Source organism: Littorina saxatilis, linkage group LG1, assembly GCF_037325665.1.
Source record: "Littorina saxatilis isolate snail1 linkage group LG1, US_GU_Lsax_2.0, whole genome shotgun sequence".
Classification (NCBI taxonomy): Eukaryota; Metazoa; Mollusca; class Gastropoda; order Littorinimorpha; family Littorinidae; genus Littorina; species Littorina saxatilis.
Window position 1 is genome coordinate 19,140,837 of NC_090245.1, and position 10,000 is coordinate 19,150,836.

The 10,000-nt window shown below is 46.1% G+C and overlaps 1 protein-coding gene across 3 annotated transcripts in view; it reads left to right on the forward strand.

The window, feature by feature from the left end:
- Positions 1 to 10,000, forward strand: part of LOC138964034 (uncharacterized) — a 55,701-nt gene that overhangs the window by 31,407 nt on the left and 14,294 nt on the right. The window lies entirely within an intron of this gene.

A 10,000-nucleotide genomic window follows, 5' to 3' on the forward strand; every position in this document is an offset into this window, starting at 1 on the left:
TTTGTCTCCTTTGCGACTGAGAAGTGACGAAAGGAAAAACACGACAACTGGCGTCGCCGACAGTTACTTCCCTTGTCCATTCGGAGTGACTTATTACTGCAAAATGACGGAAACAGAGCAGCTGATAACGCTTCTAAGGGAGCAGTTGGAGCAACAGCAACGCCAGCACAAGGAAGATTATGGAGCAACAAATGCACCAGATGGATGATGATGAAAAGTGTTCAGTGGTGCCGCAGCTTCTGCCAAGGGGAGGAAAGCTACGACGATCCGAGTGCTTCGAATCTACGTTTTCCCATTACTACACAGGCAGCTGCAATCCCATCTTTTGTTGCGTTTGATGCAACATCGGAACTACTGTGGCCTGACTACTGGTCAAGATTTTGCACGTTTGTGGTCGCCAACTCCGTGCCGGAGCAGCGCAAGGCTCAAGTTTTCTTGACGAATCAGACTGCTACGGTCTACAAACAACTGGCAAATCTGGCTACTCAGCAAAATCCGCCCAAGGACATCAACAGTTTGACAATGGACGAAATTGTCAAATTCATGAAAGAACAGTTCGACCCAAAACTCTTCATAGTGCGAGAACGTTTCAAGTTCTGGAGTGACATGAAACGGAAGCCAGGCGAAACTCTCCAGGAGTTAGCAGCGCGCATACGCCAAGACGCCGCTACCTGTGACTTTCCTTCGATCAAAAACCCACAAGACGAAGCTCTGAGACAGAGATTCATATGTTCTGTCAACAATGAGGCTGTCTTAAAGGCTCTATTCAAGATCAAGGACACAGAGCTGGATTTCGCACGTGCTGTCCAAGTCGCGATTGAGACTGAAGACGCAGCGAAGGTTGCCAAGGAAACTGTCTACGGTTCCAAGACCATGCCAGTCAACAAGGTCCACCAGAACAAGACTACGGGTCCACGAAAGAACCACAAGCAGTCTAATTCCACAGACAGGAAGTGCTACCGATGTGGAAAGGCCCACAAAGCAACAGACTGCCCCTACAAAGAAGCCAAATGCCGATACTGTGACGTCACAGGACATTTGGAAGCTGTCTGTAGAAAAAAGCAACATCAGAATCGGGAACGACATTCCCAGGCTTCCGTGAAGAGAGTCACGAAAGCAGAGCTTGTCAACGCGATCCTCGGTAAAGTTCCCCAAAATACTCCTAGGTTGGATGTACCCATAACAATCCAGGACCGACAGTTCACCATGGAACTGGACACCGCAACTACAGGAAATTTTGTTTCTCTTCCGGTCTGGAGACAACTAGGAAAACCGAAGCTGGATGACGTCACACATCGTTACGAGTCTGCCAGCAAGCACGACCTGCCCGTGCTAGGAACTTTCATGGGCCAAACCAAGGATCCAGTGACTGGTAAGCAAAGCTCAATTCCGTACATCGTCACCAAGATCCCTCATCTGAATCTGCTAGGACGCAACGCAATCCAGACTCTGGGAATTTCTGTGGACAATGCTCTAGGACTGAGGAGCATAGAGAGTCACGCTAAGAGTGAGGGTGCAAAACCTACGCATCCAGCGACCTTCAACGCGCCTTATGCTGCCCTGCAACGAGATTGTCACAGACTGTCTGATAAATTCCCAAATCTCTTCAAACAAGAATTGGGATGTCTCAAGGACTTCGAACTGGACGTGAAGTTCAAGTCTGATGCGAAGCCGGTTTTTCACAAGGCACGTCCGGTACCTTTCGCTCTTCGTGATGACCTCGCCAAAGGCTACGAAGAAGGCATCGCCAAAGGAGTCTGGAAGCCAGTCCAGTTCAATGAATACGGAACGCCAGTGGTACCAATTCGAAAGGCACAAACCTCGGGCACCCTACGGATCTGTGGTGACTACTCAGTGGGCATCAATGATCAGCTTGAAGATCACCGTCATCCAATGCCACTCCCAGAGGAACTGATGCAGAAGCTAGGAGGTGGATTCGGATACACCAAGATCGATCTTGCTGATGCCTACAACCAGATCAAGCTGGCACCAGAGAGTCAACGCAGGCTAGCCCTCAGCACTCACCGTGGGGTACTCCTGCAGCAACGACTTCCTTTCGGGATAAAGTCAGCACCTGGTTACTTTCAAGAGATCATGGAAAACCTGACCTGTGATCTACCTGGTGTTGCCGTCTTCCAAGATGATATACTCGTCAGCGGGAAGGACGCCAACGACCACCTGAGCAACCTGGAACGTTTGCTCACTCGTCTGAACGACAAAGGACTCAGATGTCGTCGTGAAAAGTGCGAGTTCGCACAAGCCAGTGTGGAATACCTTGGACATACCTTATCGGCCGAAGGGATCTCCAAAGGATCGAAGGTCGAGGCAGTTTTGAAAATGCCAGCCCCTACGGACGTCTCAAGCTTGAAGTCTTTCTTGGGCTCAGTTCAGTTTTACGGGAAGTTCATCCCTAACCTGGCCAGCATGGCAGAGCCGCTCTACCGCCTGACGAAGAAGGCGAACCCCTGGAAGTGGGGAGATGAGGAACAGGCAGCATTTGAACAGTTGAAAAATGTGCTTTCCTCGGATCAAGTTCTGGTACACTTCGATCCAAACAAGACTTTGGGACTAGCTTGTGACGCGTCCAACGTTGGAATTGGAGCAGTCCTATTTCATCGCTATCCAGATGGAAGCGAGCGCCCAATCGCCAACGTGTCCAAGACTCTCACGGCTGCAGAAAGGAACTACAGCCAAATCCACAAGGAAGCCCTGGCCATCATCTTTGGCTTGCGGAAGTTCTACCAGTATCTCTACGGACGTCAGTTCATACTGGTGACAGATCATAAGCCGCTGACATCACTGTTCGGACCGAAGAAAGGGACCCCACTGCTCGCAGCTAACAGACTAGCTCGGTGGGCCCTGTGGCTGAACCAGTTTAACTACACCATCGAGTACCGGAAAACAGCGGATCATGGCAATGCAGATGCCCTTAGTCGCTTGCCATACGGAGATGACATCGACTTCGACAGGGAGGAAAGTGGTGAAGACATGGACATGGTGTGTGCCATCAAGGTTCTCAGTCTTCAAGTCCAGCCTGTGGATGCCAATATCCTCCGTCAAGAGTCAGGAAAAGATCCAGTGATATCTACTGTGATGCGCTACGTCCGTGAAGGCTGGCCACCAAAGAACGCTGAGATCAATGAAGATGTCAACAAGTTCCGGAAGTTGTCGGACTCTCTCAGTATCTGCCACGGATGCCTCGTCCATGGATCGAGAGTGGTGATTCCACAGAGCCTGCAGTCCAAGATCCTTGATCTGCTGCATCTCGGACACTTCGGCATGGAACGCATGAAACAGTTGGCAAGAACTGCTGTTTACTGGCCCGGTATCGATGCTGCTATTGAGATGGCTACTCGACGATGTGACTCGTGTGGTGAACATCAGAACAAGCCATCCAAGCCTCCAGTTCACCCATGGATGCTACCAGAAAAGCCGTGGAGCCGCTTACACCTGGACCATGCAATCAACTTCATGGGTAGAGACTGGCTGGTGATCACGGATGCTTACTCCAAGTATCCATGCATTCATCCTACGTCATCCACGTCCTCTAGAGCCACTCTAGACCTGCTGGAAGAAGATTTTGCTCATTTTGGATTGCCTCACACACTTGTCACTGACAACGCGCCGACCTTCACTTCTGAAGAATTTCAGAGCTGGTGCAAGGAACGGGGGATCACGCACCTGACAGGGGCACCATATCATCCTGCTACCAATGGAGCCGCCGAACGTTTGGTGCAGACATTCAAACAAGCACTGAGAAAATCTTCTTTGCCACCGAAGCGTGCTCTTCAAGAGTTCTTGATGCAGTACCGGAGAACGCCGACATCCTGTGGTTTCTCTCCGAGTGAACTCTTGAATTCCAGGCAGTTACGGACAAGGATCGACACTCTGCTGTCCTCGCCAGCCCACATCGCTCAGGGCAAGCAATCCAAGGAGGCATCCAAGTCTCAGATGACTCCAGACTTGAAAGCTGTCGTCAAGGTAACCAGACAGTACAAGGCCGGAGATCCTGTGTATGCTCTGTACCATGGACCTCGCCGAGACAAACAACCCCGATGGGTACCAGCAGTCATCAAGAAGTCTCTGGGTACTCGCTACTTCAACGTCATGGTCATTCCTCATGGTCCAGTATGGAGACGACACTGGGAACAGCTACAGCCACGCTACACCACTGAGGAAGACAATGAACCTGGTGAGGAAGTGGACACTGTTTCTGAACTTGTAACAGATCACCCCATGGAGATCTTGGAAACTGTGCCACAAACTCGGAGACAGACCAAACCCAAAGGTACTCCATCCGTTCCAGAGTATGGACCAGACAATCCAAGACGGTCAAAGAGAACACGCAAACCCACAGAGAGACTTTGCTGTTGATGCTTGAGGAGTAGCATCAGTTTAGGTGGGGAGGTGTTGTGGAGATCGCTAGATACCACTGGAATCGAATGGAAGGATATAGAACATTATAGAACTTACTTTGATTAAGTGCGCAGTCACTCATGACGTAAGCGTAGACGCTCATCGAACAGATGGAACTGTGTAGATCTAACCAGATTAGTGTCGATGTTTCCCGAATATTCTCGTATGTCCATTAACTATATAAGTAGGGCTGCGCACACGTATTGTTGTTCTTTACCAGTCTTGCACTTGTTCTTTCTTACACTGTGCTGAGAGATATTGTCACCGTTGTTCCAGCTGTTAATAAATCTACAGAACCTACACAAATCGTTGTGTCTCCTTTGCGACTGAGAGTGACGAAAGGAAAAACACGACAGTTACTGTACATGTTACCCACTCTCTCGAAAGGCACACACTTTCCTGTGGGGTCCTGATTTGGCCTATTATGGTCCGCTGGACCCGAAAAGCATCAGCTAACTAACTAACACACTTTCCTGTGAAAACGGTTCGGCTCCCCATCTCAGAGCATTCAGGTCTCTTTTTTATGCGGAGAAGACTATTTCTCAACTCTCCACACATACCAAAAATATTTTATACTGACTGCTTTCTGCGAGGAGGTGGAATTATTGGATGAATACATTTTCTGAAAAGCCATTTAATTGTAACTTTTAATAAATTCATTCTTTAAAAACAAAATCCCGCTCTGCACAACGCACAACCAGGCTGATAAAGACCTGATTTTCTGTAGATATTTTCAGGTCTTAAAGGGGGGTGGTGGGAGGGGGGGTTCCACTGTATCACGGATCATCCCTAGCTTAGCGTTTTACAAAGAGACCACCACCACCGTCACCACCACAACCCCTCCTCCCGCATCCTACGCCTCCACCCAAACGACCTACCCTACCCTACCCTACCCTATCCAGAGCGTAACACGAACCAACATCCCAAGTGATGAGCCCGAAGACAGACAGCAATGTGGGTACAGTGGAACCCCCAATGTAAGACCTCCAAAATTCCAAGAAAAGTCAGATCTTAAAGGTCCTTGTCTACATTTTTATACCGAAATCGCCATTTGACCATTAAAATGCAGAGTCTGTTATCTGCAAATATCAACAATACACCCCCTTTCGATCAGGAAAGACGAAGCCAGTGTAGCCGTTTGAAAATTCATTGTAGTATTCCAGCGTAGTACTCATAGTAGGATATCCTTATTTGGAAAATGCCAAGCGCAAAACTCCTCTCAAATCCCGTGCATTTCGTGCGTTTAAAAAAACAGCGCTCCAGTGTCAAACTGTTGCTGCACTTGTTTGGGCGTGGCTATAAGCATAGTGACATGAATTTGATTGGTCAGTATTTTTAGGCAAAGCACATGTTCTCAGCAAACAGAAAACTAAATATTGGAAGGGTGAGTCACGCTACCCCAAAAATAAAATCTTTTTTATATTTAGTCAAGTTTTGACTAAATATTTTAACATCGAGAGAGAATCGAAACGAGGGTCGAGGTGTATGTGTGTGTGTATGTGTGTGTGTATGTGAGTGTGTGTGTGTGCGTGTAGAGCAATTCAGACCAAACTACTGGACCGATCTTTATGAAATTTGACATGAGAGTTCCTGGGATTGATATCCCCATACGTTTTTTTCATTTTTTTGATAAATGTCTTTGATGACGTCATATCCGGCTTTTCGTGAAAGTTGAGGCGGCACTGTCACGCCCTTATTTTTCAACCAAATTGGTTGAAATTTTGGTCAAGTAATCTTCGACGAAGCCCGGGGTTCGGTATTGCATTTCAGCTTGGTGGCTTAAAAATTAATTAATGACTTTGGTCATTAAAAATCTGAAAATTGTAAAAAAAAATAAAAATTTATAAAACGATCCAAATTTACGTTTATCTTATTCTCCATCATTTGCTGATTCCAAAAACATATAAATATGTTATATTCGGATTAAAAACAAGCTCTCAAAATTAAATATATAAAAATTATTATAAAATTTTTTTTTTCGAAATCAATTTAAAAACACTTTCATCTTATTCCTTGTCGGTTCCTGATTCCAAAAATATATAGATATGATATGTTTGGATTAAAAACACGCTCAGAAAGTTAAAACAAAGAGAGGTACAGAAAAGCGTGCTATCCTTCTCAGCGCAACGAATACCCCGCTCTTCTTGTCAATTCCACGTGCACTGCCTTTGCCACGGGCGGTGGAGTGACGATGCTACGAGTATACGGTCTTGCTGCGTTGCGTTGCGTTCAGTTTCATTCTGTGAGTTCGACAGCTACTTGACTAAATATTGTATTTTCGCCTTACGCGACTTGTTACATATCTATTTTTTCTATAACTTTTCCCCCCATGGTTCATTCATCATTTGACATAATTTTGTATCGAAATCTAACCATAAGATTATTGAAAAAAAGCAAAAATGTAGACGACCACCTTTAAAATGAAGGGAGTCTTAAAATGGAGGGAGTTTTAAAATGGAGGTAAATTTAGAGATGTTATGAACAGAAAATCTGAGAAGGTAAGGTCTTAAAAAAGGGGAAGTCTTAAATGTGGGGGTCTTAAAGGGGGGTTCTGCTGTAGCTGGGAGGATAAAGAGGGTCACGCTCCCGTTCTCCTCCACGACACCTTTTACTTTTATAACCTTTCCCATCCGTTTCTTTGGAGGACTGACTGACGTTGCCATGGTTTCCGCGCGATGCCTGAATTCTTCTCTGTGCGGTGGCAGCTTTATATTCTCGTCTGTATCTTCGTAGTAGTAGCAGTGACTATTTGCTTACAGTTTTGGAGTACGGAAGGGGAATTGGTAGTGGTGCAAATATAGTTAATCAGCGGAACTCGCTGACTTTCTAGGGAGGGAAAAGTCGTTTTGAAGTCAAACATATCTTTCTTCGCGAGGTTCAAGTAGTTTGTGTGTGTGTGTTAATTTCATCCAATGTCGGAGAAAATGACATTTCTTAGTTTTCTTTCGTGAGCCGTTCGTGATGATTTTTTTCTTTTATGGTTACAAAATACTCTCTTGTCAAGAATTCATGTCATCGCATCGCTGATTCGTAAAAATGCGAGCAAAACAAAATGACAGAGAAGCCAAAGAAAAAGATTATCTGAAAACGGCAGTTGCAAACCTACTATTTTGAATCAGTATTTTCTTGAAGGCACACACGGTATTCTCGATTTGTGAAAGCGCATACAACAAGTTTTGCAGTTGGTCTTAGAGGAGAATAGTTGAAACATCATGAACAGGGACTCAGTTTTTATTTTATAACATTAATACTTAAAGGGACAATATCTATAAAAAATATAAAAAAATAAAAAAAGAAGAAGACTTTTAGATCGCTTTCAGAGTTATACCATAAGATTCTGCGTTACAAATGATGAAACCGCGCAGGAGGACTTCCTCCACTTTGCAAAATAAAGTGTTTTTAAAGATTAATAAAAAAAAAATTAATAGGCAAATGATGAGCACTCTTTGGAGCGCTGGGTTGAATTACTTCCCATGTGTTACTTCCCTTGTTTCTGTCTCTTGATAGCGTTACTAGACTGCCGTATCATGATAGAGGGCGGTATCAGTCTTGTCGACAGGCGACGCCTCTGCACTACTTGTTGTCTCCTGTATCCGAGAGAGGCGGTGCTCCAAAGCTCATTCACCCATTTTGAATCAATTAATGTCCATACTTGTCGTGATTTTTGGAGCAAATCGTGCCGTTTGCGCCTGTATTAAGGCACAGTGGATTCCCCAGATTTGTCAGATTCCTTAAATTCGCCAAGAACAACCCTCCCCCTCTAACCACTCCCCCCTCCCCCCCTCCCCCCCCCCCCCCCCTCGATCCCCCCTCCCCCTCCGCAACGGTCAGATCAAAAGTATGCAACATACCAGCCTCTTCCGCCACAGATACAGATGTATAAAAGAAACTATTTTTTGTTTTAGATCTCCCCGTGAATTGTTTTTACCTGACTGAAAATGCTTAATAATCAAGAAAGCCACTTCACCAATTCGTATACACGTGTATCTAAACCAAATGACCCTCCTGGCCTCATTCTTGCCCTATATCCAGCATTCTATACTGCGCTACAAAAGAAACCCATATGGTTGGCACAATTCGGCAGCAGAGGCAGCAGTATTTCACATAAGCTTCTGTACACATTGTCTCTAGGTAGAAAAAGCGACGACACAGTAAATGTTGCACATGTTGCGGCCAGGTGGTCACATTTAAGGGCTTTCTGGCACGGGCACACTGAAAGGTCAACGTATCGACGTAGAGAAAGAAGGGGGAAATGGGACCACGAGGCTTGAGAAGTATGGATACGATTGTAGGCATGAGTCTGACTTCTGCGAGGCGCTCTTTTCTTGTGTGTGCATTGAGAGCGAGATGCTTGTTCTTGCGTACGGGTGTTGGGGTAATGTGTTTTGGTATGTCCAGATATGCCGGTGTGTGTGTGCGAGTGAGTGAATGTGTGTGTGTGTGTGTGTGCGTGCGTGTGTGTGTGTGTGTGCGTGCGTGTGTGTGTGTGTGTGTGTGTGTGTGCGCGCGTGTGTGTGCCGTGTGTGTGTGTGTGTGCGTGTGTGTGTGTGCGTGCGTGCGTGCGTGCGTGTGTGCATCCGCGTGCGCTAATGCGTGCGTGCGTGCGCGCGCGCGTGTGTGTGTGTGTGTGTGTGTGTGTGTTTGTCCGCGCGAGTGTGTGTGTGTGGAAAACGTGTCCCTGTATGTCTATGTCTGTGTTTGTCTGTCTGATCGCCCGTCTGTATGGCTGTCTGCCTAGCTGTCTCTTTTATTTTGAAACCCCTTTCCACATTACCCAATTTTGTAAATGGGCAAATCCCCCGTTCCCTTCTGCCCCCTCCCTCGTCTCTCTCAGTAGCTCTGTCTCTGCATTTCTTTCATTCATTTTATCACTCACCCACTCTCTCACTCACTCACTCACTCACTCTGACACTCACTCACACGCTCAATCACTCATTCACTCGCTCACTTTTTGTTTTAAGGTAGTGGTTCTTTAGAGCGAGGGCTGGATGTAAAAAGGCAGATCACTGCTCAATCGATTACCCTCGTTAAATAAAGAATTGTCATTGTCATTGTCCTTGTCCTTGCCATTGTCACTATGATTCTACAATGTTCTCTTTCATCTGTTTCTCCCTGAATGTACCCTTTTCCTTCTTTTTGCAACTATCATCTACTGTTTATTCTGCTCCTAGCTCTTTTTTTGGTACATACCGATATTTATGTGAAATCCCATTGGGACAATATAACCAGAAGGGGTATGCGTGCTTTAAGAAAAGATCTCTCTCTCTCTCTCTCTCTCTCTCTCTCTCTCTCTCTCTCTCTCTCTCTCTCTCTCTCTCTCTCTCTCTCTCTCTCTCTCTCTCTCTCTCTCACTCTCTCTCACTCACTCTCTCTTTTTCTTTCTCTCTCTCTCTTTTTCTCTTTCTCTCTCTCTCTCTCTTTCTCTCTCTCCCACTCTCTCTCTGTCTCTCTCTCTCTCCCACTCTCTCTCTCTCTCGCTCTCTGTCTCTCTCACTCTCTCTCACTCACTCACTCTTTTTCTTTCTCTCTCTCTCTCTCTCTCTCTCTCTCTCTCTCTCTCTCTCTCTCTCTCTCTCTCTCTCTC